This window comes from Hylobates moloch, unplaced genomic scaffold (genome assembly GCF_009828535.3).
Source record: "Hylobates moloch isolate HMO894 unplaced genomic scaffold, HMol_V3 SCAFFOLD_5, whole genome shotgun sequence".
Lineage (NCBI taxonomy): Eukaryota > Metazoa > Chordata > Mammalia > Primates > Hylobatidae > Hylobates > Hylobates moloch.
The window spans coordinates 107,205,102-107,218,702 of record NW_026652280.1 but is presented as its reverse complement, the minus strand read 5'-3'; the positions used below and the strand labels follow the sequence as shown (position 1 = coordinate 107,218,702).

The 13,601-nt window shown below is 45.0% G+C and overlaps 1 protein-coding gene and 2 non-coding genes across 3 annotated transcripts in view; 2 read left to right on the top strand and 1 right to left on the bottom strand.

The window, feature by feature from the left end:
• The window catches only part of LOC116468019 (putative neuroblastoma breakpoint family member 7), a 901,770-nt gene that overhangs the window by 728,055 nt on the left and 160,114 nt on the right, over positions 1-13,601 (bottom strand). The window lies entirely within an intron of this gene.
• Positions 1,187-1,260, top strand: TRNAN-GUU (transfer RNA asparagine (anticodon GUU)). The gene has a single exon. It is a non-coding gene; the product is annotated as a tRNA-Asn (tRNA).
• On the top strand, positions 7,761-7,924 carry LOC116470061 (U1 spliceosomal RNA). The gene has a single exon (XR_004248491.1). It is a non-coding gene; the product is annotated as a U1 spliceosomal RNA (small nuclear RNA).

Below are 13,601 nucleotides of genomic sequence, written 5' to 3'. Positions count from 1 at the left end.
ACTGCAGCATTATTTGTAATCATAAAATAGTAGAACCAACGTAATTTTAAAGATATATGAGAAGAGTTTTATTTAATTAACAAACAGACAATTGAACAAACAATGGAAGCAAGTCGTTTACCAAAAGGAACACAGAGGGTCATGATGATGCTACTTCTCCAAGGATTTCAGGGTTCCCAGACGCCTAGTTTCTGTCTAGTTCTGGAAGATGTTATTCTTAGGGAGCAATAGGTACTCGAGTTTGGGGCTCTTTCAGGTTCTCTCTCCATTTCCCCATTCTGCTACAATAAATAAACAAACAAAAACAATTCTCACTTCCAGAAGATCCCGCCTGTGCGTCTGCACGAGCCTTTCAGGAGGTCTGGATGTCTGGTTCACGACTCCCCGGCTTCTTTCCCTGCTTTTGCATTTCCCTTCCTCCGCTCCCGCCCTACGGCCCCACGAACCGACCCCCGCCCCGCTGAGCCCCCGCAGCTCCACAGCGCAGAAGGTGCACCGGAGGCCCTGCCACTTGCCCGCCCCGGCGGGGTGCCGAGAAATCAACGCTTTGTAAAAAGAAATTCCGCATGGAAAAAAATCTCTTGATTTCCACTCTCAGGGCTCTTTAAAGGACTAAAAGCTCAAGGCGACGAGAGATTCATTCGACAAGTCCTAGTCGTGCGCCCTAGTGAGTGCCAGACCCTGCTCCCCGCGAGGGGACCCGCGAGCGAACCTCACCACCATCCCTCCCCTGATGGAGCCCCCGTGTGGAACACAGGATCCGAAGATGGCAGCAGAAGCTCAGCAGCAGCCCGAAAGCGACTGCATACACGCAGGGTGGATACAGGCTCCTTCACTGGGTGAAGGCGGCACAAAGAACGGGAAGAATCATCCCGGGAGCCCACCGGGCGTTCAGCTTCCCTTGGGACCCCAGGCGGCTCAGGCTGGGTCGCCGACCGGGGAGTTTCTGGGGGCTTCTGAAGCAACACAGGGGCAGGGTGGGCGAAGGCCATTCGGCTCTCCCTCTGGCTGCAGAATCCTAAGGCGCAGGTGTCCAACGTGACCAGCGCAGCTCACGGCTCTAATCTCTCTGGTTTTCCAAGGTCTTGCTCAGTCGTCCTGCCGGGCGGGCGCTGAGAATGGAAGGGACAGAGGAAGTTTAGTGGGTGTGCCCTTCCTATATTGCCTAGTAGAGCCGGTGGTGCTTGTCTCTGTGGCGCAATCGGTTAGCGCGTTCGGCTGTTAACCGAAAGGTTGGTGGTTCGAGCCCACCCAGGGACGCTTATTGCAGCTTTTAAAGCATTCGCGCATTGTCAATCACTAGACAAATGGGGAAGATTTTATCTTCCCGGAGTACCAAACCACTAATTTATGACTGATCCATGTCAATGTCCAGCCCACCTCCCCGATCAGATTCTTAACCGGGTATCTCCTGAAATGGCGGGTTCACACCTGTGTAACTCAGGATCCTGAAACAGAGACCTAACAACCCACTTTTGGTGTGATAAAATTCTAATTCAGTCCGTTATACGCTTAAACGAGTAATTTACATGCCTCCATTTTTTCATATTTTAGGAATAGGAGTCCAGTAGTATCTCCAGGATGTGCCTGGATTTACTGATTGGTCTATCAATAATTTGACCAGCGGAATCATTCATCATCATAGTGATCCTCTCCATTATTTTTGAAAACAGTATTTTTCCTCAGTTTGTGCATGATTTATTTAACCCTTTTCAAAATGTTTTTGTTAGCCAGGCGTGGTGGCATGCACCTGTAATCCCAGCTACTCGGGAGGCTGAGGCAGGAGAATCGTTTGAACTTGGGAGGTGGAGGCTGCAGTGAGCTGAGATCGCTACACTCCAGCCTGAGCAACAGAGTGTGACTCCATCTCAAAAAAAAAAAAAAAAGAAAGAAAAATGTTTTGGGGATGAGGTTGGTTTCATGGTTTTAGGATTACAAAGAATGCTGCAGTCACGATTCTTGTACACATATATTTGGTCATTGTGGAAATGTCTACACCGCAGATATTTGTATAGTGTAGAGAACTGGGGGCTGGACGTGGTGGCTCAAGCCTGTAATTCCAGCACTTTGGGAGGCTGAGGTGGGTGAATCACCTGAGGTTAGGAGTTCAAGACCAGCCTGACCAACATGGAGAAACCCCGTCCTTACTAAAAATACAAAATTAGCCGGGTATGGTGGCACATGCCTGTAATCCCAGCTACTCAGGAGGCTGGGGCAAGAGAATCAGTTGAACCCGGGAGGTGGAGGTTGCAGTGAGCTGAAATCGTGCCAACAAGAGCAAAACTCTGTCTCAAAAAAAAAAAAAAAAAAAAGAACTGGATGCGCCACTGCTACATTATATTGTTTATATAATGCTTCTAATTTGAGTACATTCTACAAATGTATCTTTCACGGTAGCAGTAACAAATAATATTCCAGTATCAATATTTATAGGAGGAAAAATGTGCAGAAGTGCAATTGAGCTTTGTGCCTCTCCATGGGGCCCATGTTCATAAAATGGTGGCATTAGTACATCCTCTGTAGTCTGGCCAGAATCATTCCTAGGTCGATGATCTCTTATCAGGTGGGAATGCAGCTTGCTTGCTTTGTCAAAACCACAAAAAGGAGGGAAAGTATCAGGCTGTTGGTTGATAACAGTAGTGAAGCAAGTCTTTACAAAGAGTTGGTTTGTTAACGCTTAGGAAAAAAAATCCTAATTCTTACCAGATGGCAAGAGCCATGCAGTTCCAGGCTCTTGGTGTCCCAGACAAAGAATGAACATGACACACACAAAGCAGCAAAGCAAAGCAAAAGTTTATTAAGCACAGTAACATTCTTGGAGTGGGGAGAGTGGGCTGACCTCTGGGAGATGAGATCAGTATTAGTTTGAAGTACTTTGGGTCTTTTTATGTGTGGTTTTTTTTCTTCTCTTCCCAAGGATGCCTAATCTTTAGCTAGTGTTTGCCTTTAGATTGATAGGTGGGTTGCTTAGTTACTTTAGCCTTTGTGTGCTTGCACGTTGCCTCCATCCCATAATTTTAAGTACATGCATGATATGTAGTCCATATGCATGAGTTTTAATGAGCTGATTATCATATGGAGTCATGTTAAGGATACTTTTTTTCTTGAATGCAGATGTCTATCTCTGAGGAGCTGCCCCCTTTACTGCTTTGGATCTTGCCAGCAATGGGGTCCTTGCTTGCATTTTTTTTTTTTTTTTTTTTGAGACATAGTCTCTCTGTTGCCCAGTCTGGAGTGTAGTGGTGCAATCTCAGCTCACTGCAACCTCCACCTCCTGGGTTCAAGCGATGCTCCTGTCTCAGCCTCCTGAGTAGCCTGGAGTACAGGAGTGCACCACCACGCCCAGCTAATTTTTTGTATTTTTAGTAGAGACCAGTTTCGCCATGTTGGCCAGGCTGATCTCAAACTCCTGACCTCAGGCGATCCGCCCGCCTTGGCCTCCCAAAATGCTGGGATTACAGGCGTGAGCCACTGCGCCTGGCCTTGCTTGCTTTTTTTAATCTTACTTTTTGTTTTGGCTGCTCAACTTCTGCCTTTTATCTTGCTTCTTGCTCTCCTGCCCCATCACCTTGCTTCTGTTTCTGCCTTTACTCATTCTGCCTTTTTTTTTTTTTTTTTTTGAAACTGAGTCTTGCTCTGTCACTCAGGCTGGAGTGCAGTGGCACGATCTAGGCTCACTGCAAGCTCTGCCTCCAGGGTTCACGCCATTCTCCTGCCTCAGCCTCCCCAGTAGCTGGGACTACAGGCACCCGCCACCGCGCCAGGCTAATTTTTTGTATTTTTAGTAGAGACGGGGTTTCACCGTGTTAGCCAGGATTGTCTCGATCTCCTGACCTCGTGATCCGCCCGCCTCAGCCTCCCAAAGTGTTGGCGTCAGCCACCGCGTCCGGACACTCATTCTGCCTTTTATCCAACTTCCAATTCCCTCTGCTGTTCTCCTGCCTTATAATGGCAGTTAGTGAGGGAGGGGTTTTAAGGGGGCATGTCCGACCTCCTATCCTGTCACAGCCAGAAACAGCTTTCAAGGTTTCTCTGTGGTCCTGTCAGCCAAAAGGGAGTCCGTTCAGTTGGTTATAGGGCCTAGGGCTTATTTTCATTTCTCAATCCTGACAAGGGAAGGCTGGATTAATGCAGACTCTCTGCAGGTGTGAATTTCCCCTACAAAAGACAGTTTTGCAGAGTTACTTCTGTTTGCTAGCTCTCTGACAGCCATCTTAAAATATGCCAAAGAAATATATTCTGGGGTAAAATATTTTTATTTTCTTCATCTAGCTACAGCTTCACCATGCTGACAGCCTCCAGTCCAAGCATACCTGAAGCCTTTCTTTTTAAAAATCTTTCCCACCCTTCTGACTGCCTTCAAGTCTCTGCCAAAACACAAGTAACAGTGGCTGACTCCCTGCTATAGCAAGCTCAGAATAAATAGCCTTTGCTTTTTTTTCATTTGGTTGGTCTTCGTTTATTTGCAGAAGCTTCAACGTAGAGTTGACAAGGACTCCATCTTTGACCAAACCCTAGTCAGTTTCCTCTGAGCCCTTTTCTCTATTAGTTTTTGGCCTGCCAAGTCCAGGTTTAGAAAAGAATACTGTTGAGCCTAGTTTAGCAGGAGTCCTCCCAACCACCTTTGATAGCTAATCAAGTTCCTCTTAGTAATGATCCATCCAATGACTTTCTTGTCTTGCCGATTGGCTATAAATCTTCAACTCTTCTTGCTGTATTTGGAGTTGAGCTCAGTTCTCTGCTGGTCTCTCTTGCCTACTGTAGTACATACAATAAAACCTGTCTGATGTTTTTAACAAGTGTCCAATGTAGTCCCTCAGAAACTACCTTTGCAAAATTATGACAATCAGAGAAATCTGATGTGGCTGACTCCATCTTGGTTCTAGCCTCACAGGCTAGCTGTGTTTGGTCATTCCTGTGCAATTTCTCCCAAGCTATCTTTGGGAAAAATTGAGTTTATAGTTTGAAATCAGGGGTCCCCAAACCCCAGGGCCACAAGACAGGTACTGGTCCGTGGCCTATTAGGAACCCAGCCAAACAGCAGGTGGTGAGCTGCAGGCTTTCCAGTATTACCACCTGAGCTCCGCCTCTTGTCAGATCAGCATCAGCATTAGATGCTCATAGGAGCTTGGACCCTATTGGGAACTGTGCGTGTGAGGGATCCAGATTGTGCACTCCTTATTAGACTCTAACTAATGCCTGATGACCTGAGGTGGAATGGTTTCATCCAGAAACTATCCACCACCCCCTTCCATGGAAAAATTGTCTTCCATGAAACCAGTCCCTGGTGCCAAACACGGGGGACAGCCAAAAAGGTTGGTTTAAATGATAACCTTCCCCAAAACTAAATTACCCCTGTAAAACTAATGAAAGGCCACCAAGTTAGGAGGATGAAAGGGGCCTGAATTCTACTAAGATGTATGCCTCGTTAAATAATTACCAGCCATTATTCCAGAGGTCACAAGATTTGCAGCTTCCCCAATTACTGCTGTGAAGAACATCACTATTGTAGAACCTAAGATTGGCCTCTTGAGATGTCTTTTCAGGCTTTTGCATTTCTGACTACTGGATGGCACCATTGGGCCCGAAAATCAACCAGTCCCTTAGCCCCCACGCAGAAGCTGGCTCAGTGCAGGAGGGCCATTTTCCACACCCCTGTGATTTCATCCCCAACAGTCAGCACTGCCCAAGCCCTAGCCCCCTCCCCACCAAACTGTCTTTGAAAAACCCCTTACCTCCAAGCCTTCAGTGAGATCGATTTGAGTAATAACTCTGTCCCCCACGTGTCGTGGCTGGCCTGTGTCAGTTAAACTCTTTACTGCAATGCCATGGTCTCCATGAATTGATTTTGTGTGTACAATGGGTAGGAAGAACCCATCAGGTGGTTACATCTGCAGGATGGTGCCAGTTCTTTCCACAAAGGCTGCTCAGATACCCAGAAAGTATTTCTCCACTACTATCTGAACAATGTGTCTCCCGGTCAGTCTCCAGGGAATGGGGGCCTGGATCAAGTATTTCGCATTCAGCAGTTATTACTACACTGTCACCTAATCCCTCATTTTCAATATTTTGCCATGGCTTCCAGTGGCCTAACTGGCCACCGTGCCACAGAATCTTTACTTTGTGGTCTCCAAAGGAGAACCCTCCATTCAATGTTTTGTGATTGGAGCAATGGAATAGAATCTGATATTGGTGGGCTGGGGAAGGTCCCCGGACACTGGTGGGATCTCGACCCCGGCAGTGGCATCCAGGCTCTTGACACCATCTCGAGAACCAAGTCAAGGATGAGTGAGCAAATAGTGAAAGAAGAGATGTATTGCAAAGCAAAAAGTACACACTCAAGAAAGGGGAGTTCGGGCATACCCGAGAGAGAACAGTGGGTTCTGGGGTTTCATCTCGATGGGTTTCTTTAACCAAGGAGTGGAATATTCATGAAAATTCCTGGGTAAAGGTGGAGATTTCTCGGAAATGTGGTGCCATCCATTTTTACATCAAATATTGGTCTCAGAACTGTCATGGCACTGGTGGGTGTGTGATTTAGTATGTTAATGAGCATATAATGAGGGCCTAGGTAAAACCTACGTCAAATCCAGCACCACACTGGGTCCAGTCAGTCTTAGCCAGCTTGGTCCACACCCTGGTTTTTCAGCGTCTTATCAGCCCATAGCTTCAAGTCATGTAAATCTGCTGCCTAGAATTTGTTATCCTGTAACCACCCTGTATTATTCCTGTCTCAAATCTACTTGTAAATATTCAAGTGGTCTTTGACTTGGGAATTCCAACTTTGCTTACTTCACAGTGTTTCCTGCGTTATAATCCAATATAAGAAAAGATGATCCAGACATTTGTTAAACATCTCAAATAAGATGTATCCCAGGTATTTGTGTCAAATTTGGATTATTCTGGTTTTGACTTTACAGAATATAAAAAGCTAACATGAGGTAGGCAATAAGATCTGGAGATGGCTGTGCAAGAGATGAAAAATCCAACACCACATTTGAGAATGTCCAATCATCTCTTCTGGGGCAGCAGATTTTTCTACAATACTGAATTTGGAAAAAAAAAAAAAAAAACTATGAGATTCATTAAACTGGACAACTGTTTTTATAACATTACCAGTGATAAAATCAGTAAGGAAGGCTGGTTTGCAGTCATCTGAGAAGCCTCTTTACTTTCATAAATATGGTTTCTCTCTGACATTGAACGGCTTCCAAGTTCAAGCAAAATGCTATATCACAAGGATAAGCATTTGAAGAAAACCGGTTTCTTTTGTAGTCCTAAACGTTCTAGTCTGCAAATTAAAAGCCATTATTTGAAGAAGAGTGCCCAGGCTCCATCTGGCCACCGAAAGCTTGCTCAGCAAGGCAAGCTAAGGACCAGCTTCTTTGGGCGAGAACAGATGCCGGGCGGGAGGGGAAAAAGGGACAGCAGACGTCACTTACTCTTGCTGGCTCAGGCAGCGGGTTGGTCGGCTGAGTGGCAGAAAGGCAGATGGGGACTGGGAAAGGCACTGTCGGTGACATCACGGATAGGGCGAATTCTATGTAGATGAGGCAGCGCAGGGGCTGCTGCTTCCCCACCTGCTGCTTCTCCAGGAAGGAGTTCCCCTGCCGTGGGAGCGGGTTCAGGACCGCTGGTCAGACCTGAGAGTCCCAGCTGTGTGTCAGGGCTAGGAGGGCTCGGGGGTGCGCGGGGCAAGTGACCGTGCGTGTAAAGGGTGAGGCCTGTGAGGCTGTGGCGGGGCGGAGGCGCACAAACTCATACTTACCTAGCAGCGGAAATAACATGATCATGAAGGTGGTTTTCTCAAGGGGAGGCTTATCCATTGTACTCCGGATGTGCTGACCTCTGCGATTCCCTGAGATGTAGGAAACTCGACTGCATAATTGGTGGTGGTGGGGGACTGCGTTCGCGCTTTCTCCTGACTTTTGTGGTTCAAAAAGTAGGCTGTGCGGTAAAGATTACTTATTTCTTATTTTGGCTTGTTTTAGTCTTAAGTGTTATTCTTACAGTGGAAGACTGGGGAATAGAAGTAACATGTTTTTTCTGTCCTCGGGGGAGAAACCAAGAAGCGTCAGTCTTTACACAAGGTAACTAGCGCGAAGGCCGCACAGCTCCTCCATTTCTACGCTGGGCTGCTTTTTGCAGAGATTTGTCCATGGTCTCCAGTCTCTCGGGTTCTCAGGGTCTGTGAAAATCTTCGTGTTTTTCCCCAGCCCCCAGTCACATTTCACACAGCCTCTGCTTCTAACCACAGCCACCTCAGGAGTTTGTAGGATTTCTGTGCTAGCGGGGAATGTGTTCTCACCTCATAGAGCCAGGTACAAACTACGCAGACGGGCGCTGTTCTCTGGGATGAAAGCAGGGCCTTTGGGGCTCTTAGTGTCCCCGTTGGGTTGTAGACGTAACACGCTTACTTTGTGTAGCTGAACGGCTTTCCTGGCGCCCGGGTGCCCCAACGCAATTCATCGAGGCTCGCAGATCAGAACTGCAATCTCACCTGTCTTGGCTGAAATGCGCTGCGATCCTCCCTGAAATATAAGGCGGCCGAGGAGCCGGGTCCAATTTCCCTACTATCTCCTGCCGTTTACATATCTAGTCTTTCTTCAGAGTTTATTTAAATGACAGCTTCTTGTTTGATGTCTCGATTCCATATCCTACATCCATTGCCAGGCAACTTTCTAGACAGCGCCCCGACCCATCCTTCCCACCCCCAAGCAGCCCTTTTCTATTTCTGGCGCCAGTGTCCTCCCCGGTCCCTCTTTCTTCAGGTCCTCGCTTATCACCTTCATGGACAGAAAATACTTAGCTCTCTCTCAACCCGCAGTTTGCACCTGACATGCGTCAGTACCCTGGCAAATTCCTTAATACCCCTGCTCAAATGGCACTGTCAATTCATCTCTTTTTAACTCCCAGAAGTATCTAATTGGTTTTGTCCCTGCATTGCATGAATACTAGTATTCCACTACAGAAGAAAACCCCAGGCCTAGCGATGGCGGATCTGGGCGTTGTGCCAGCATCTCCCAGGGTATGTTCTCTGACCTCACCTACTTCTGATCAACTGAGGTCAGGAGTTTGAGATCAGCCTGACCAACATGGCGAAACTCCATCTCTACTAAAAATACAAAAAAAAAAAAAAAAAAGCAAAAAAGCTGGACGTGGTGGTGTGTGTCTGTAATCCTAACTACTGGGGAGGCTGAAGCAGGAGAATCGCTTGAACCCAGGAGGCAAAGGTTGCAGTGAGCCGAGATCATGCCATTGCACCTCAGCCTGGGTGACATAGCGAGACTCTGTCTCAAAACAAAACAACACAACAACAACAAAAATCTAGTCCATCTGAGACATATTATTGGAGACAGTAGAATCCTGCATGCAACAGGCACTTGGTGCAGATCTGAACCCACGGAGTTATTGGCTCATGTTCCGTCTGTTTTATTAAGTATCATGAGCAGAAATTGAGCTCTTTGGCTTTTACCCACTAACTATGGCTATAGGACAGGTCTCTCTCTCTCTCTCTCTCTCTCTGTCTCTCTCTCTCTCATTATTGCATCATTATTTTTTGCCTTCAGTGTGGGATTTTGGTTTTGATGTTATGAAGTGAATTTCTATGGACAATTTCTGTTGGGTGGTGTTGACAATCCAGTCCCTGTTTAGTAATGCATGACAGCTAATCTGCTCTGTGAGTCTTTTTTTATTGTCTATTTATTGTCCTGAGAATAATGGTCTTTCCTGATATTTGAGACTGCAGCAATGATAAGTTGTTCATATCTTGTCTTTCCAATGTTTGGTAAGAATTTTATGGGCCCAATAGTTGTCAATATCTGCAAGAGTGGCATCTCTATTACAAGAATGATCTTACTACTCAATGTCCCCCCTCCCACCCAACTTTGTTCCACAGGAGCTCTTGGCTTTAATAAATTTACTATACCTAAAAGACATCTTAGTACAGGAAGAAAACTAAATCTGTAGCATGTAAGGAGCAGTTTTCTTTGATTGGTATATTCAGGTTTCTAACCAGCTGAAAAATTCAAATACATATCCTTTAAGGATTAAGTTTAAACCACACTACAGAAAGGAGAGAAAATGTTTATATGATCACATATAAGCAATGGAATCAGCAATACAAGCACTTTTCACAACTATACAAATCAAATTTCATAATCTCCAGAACATTAAGGAAGTTCAGTCCTTAATGAAAATGAACGAAAAGAAATTATTCACCCACTGTTAGATGCCCTGGAAAGAGAATGTCCTGCTGGACTCAAAAGAGTATCACAACATTCCTCAGATTATCAGCAATGAAGGCCCTCTGAGGATCTAATGATGTTAATATTTTCAGTTTATTTCCTTCACTGATAAACATTGTTAATAGATACCATTGCCTCTGTTTTCACCTTAAGTGATGTTACTTAGCACAATTCGTTTCTTTAGAATGCCCCCTAGTTTGGTGGAAGGAATTTTCCTGCTTTATTAATATAGGATATTTTCTCATGAAACAAATTGGCATACTCTTTTAGTGAAGTGAATAGACAAATTAGGTCTCTAAAATTTTAAAGGAGTCACTGCCCCAATTATCTTAGGAACAATAAGAATCACTTATATAAAATTAAGAAAATTAAGCCAGTTATGGTGGCTCATATCTGCAATCCCAAGACTTTAGGAGGCTGACGAGGGAGGATCAATTGAGGTTAGGAGTTAAAGACCAGCCTGGGCAACATAGTGAAACCCCTGTCTCTACAAATTTTTAAGTATTAGCTAATTTTTTTAAGTTGGCCAGGCATGATAATGCATGACTGTAATCTCAGCTACTAGAGAGACTGAGGCAGGCTGCAATAAACTATGATTGCACCACTGCCCTCCAGCCTGGGTGACAGAGTAAGACTCCCAACACACACAAAAGAAAAAGAAAATTAAGAATTTGTTGAAAATTGTTTTACTACAATGCTAGGCTGCATGTCTTGTGCCTGTACTCCCAGCAACTCAACAGGCTGAGGCGGAAGGATTGCTTTAGGTCAGCAGTTGGAGACCAGCCTGGGCAACAGGGCAAGACCCCATCTCTAAAATAATGCAAGGCAAGCTGAACCAGGAGGATTGCCTGAGCCCAGAGGTTCCAAGTTGGTCTGCTATGATTGCCCCACTGCACTCTAGACTGGGTAACAGAGCAAGACACTGTACCTTATTTTTTATTTTATTTTTTTTTTTACTACTTATGCTTATTTATTTATTTATTTTTGAGACAGGGTCTTGCTCTGTAGCCCAGGCTAGATAGAGTGCAGTGGTGCAATCTCAGCTTACTGCAAGCTCCGCCTCCCAGGTTGAAGCTATTTCCCTGCCTCAGCCTCCAGAGTAGCTGGGATTACAGTCGTATGCCACCATGCCCAGCTAATTTTTATAGTTTTAGTAGAGACAGGGTTTCACCATGTTTACCAGGCTGGTCTCAAACTCCTGACCTCAAGTTGTGCACCTGTCTTGGCCTCCCAAAGTGCTGGGATTACAGGTATGAGCCACCTCGCCCAGCCTACTTATGCTTGAAATGTGAGGTTTCATTAGGGAAAAATTTTCTTGTTGAATTTCTAACATGAAAAAACAATAGATTTAGCTGTAGATTAAATTAATGGTCTTGATAGTTTGGTACAATAAAATAAATGAAATGAAGTTGATAGAGAGGAATCTTTGATGCTTTTGAACAATTTAAATAATGTAAATATGTAATATATAAAGACATGAAAAAGTTAATTACATTATTATTTTTTAAATTTATTTTATTTTATTTTTGAGACTTCCTCACTGTGTTGCCTAGGCTGAAGTGCAGTGGTGCAGTCTCAGCTCACTGCAACCTCTGCCTCCCAGGTTCAAGTGATTCTCCTGCCTCAGCCTCCTGAGTAGCTGGGATTACAGGCACACACCACCATACCTGGCTAATTTTTTATTTTTAGTAGACACGGGGTTTCACCATGTTGGTCAGGCTGGTCTCGAACTCCTGACCTTGTGATCTGCCCGCTACAGCTTCCCAAAGTGCTGGGATTACAGGCGTGAGCCACCGCACCCAGCCCATTCCATTATTTTTTAAAAATCAGTGTGGCTCTTTTGACAAATTAGAATGGCTTAATGATCTTGGTTAGGCTGGGCACAGTGGCTCACGCCTGTAATCCCGGCACTTTGGGAGCACAAGGTCAGGAGTTCGAGACCAGCCTGGCCAACATGGTGAAACCTGTCTCTACTAAAAATACAAAAATTAGCCAAGCATGGTTGTGGGCTCCTGTAATCCCAGCTACTCACAAGGCTGAGGCAGGAGAATTGCTTGAACCCGGGAGGCAGAAGTTGCAGTGAGCCAAGATTGTGCCACTGCACTCCAGCCTGGGCAACAGAGTGAGACTCTGTCTCAAAAAAAAAAAAAGTATAAAAAATTAAAATAATGTATTCAAGTAGATGAAATATATAACAATGAAAAGGAGGCCTAGCATGACTAACTGCATTTTGCTCCTAACCCTTCCTACCCTGTGGTGATATCTTTCAGGCTAACTGCTTTTTCTTATTTCTGCAGATAGGCCCCTCCCAAGATATCTATGGGAGGGATTTAGCTTACAGTTTAACTTTAAAGCACAGGTGATCGTAATCCCTTCCCCAAACTGACTCCTGAGAAGATAAAGAGGTTGTATGCACAAGTAACAGTGTTATGCTGAAGATTTATAAGAGCATTGTGACCTGACAAAGGACAAAGAATTTTCACCATCCCTTTTGGCTGTCACTGCAGCCCATAAGTCTGTCATTGTCAAACTTCTTCACCTCAACCACCTCCTTCTTCCTCCCTTCCCTAATGTACAAGGAACCTGAAAATCGTATTAATTTAAGATGGTTCTTTAGGATATTAGTTCACCATCTGTTCAGTTTGGTGGCTTTCTGGAATAAAGTCACCTTCCCTGCCCCTACACCTTGTCCCTGGACTTACTGGCTGTCATGCAGCAAGCGGTGAGTGCAGTGAGCCGAGATCACACCACTGCACTCCAGTCTGGGTGACATAGTGAGACCCTGCCTCAAAAAAAAAAAAAAAAGAGAAATTTGGTTTTACATCCAGACAAATTAAATGGGAGACTTACTTCCAATGAGACCTAGAAATTCCTAAATTTCTAAAAGAACTGAGAAAATTGCCTCCAGTGAGGAAGTAAGCTGAGGAGGTAAACTGACACATTTTCTGAATTGAGAAATATGGAGGAGGCTTTGTCTCTTTCGCCTCCAACTGCTCCTTCTCCTCCTGCCCTTGCACCTGCATAGTCTCCCTTACCTGAGCCCTCCGGTCCTGCCTTGCCTCTTCTTCCAGCACCATCACCTGAGGAAAGTCCCCAGGGCTCTTGTCCCTTCCCTGAAACTTCTGTTCTGACAGCCCCTTTAAAGGTAAAACCCAAACCCACAGGAAGAGGGGACCCTACCATTGTGTATACCACTTCACCAAGATATATATATATATATATATATACATATATTATATAAATATTATTTTATATATTCTTCAAAGTATATATATATATATATATTTTTCTATATAACATATTTAAATGTTTCCAACCTGGTGCGGCGCCCACCGCGATGTGCTCGCTGTCCCT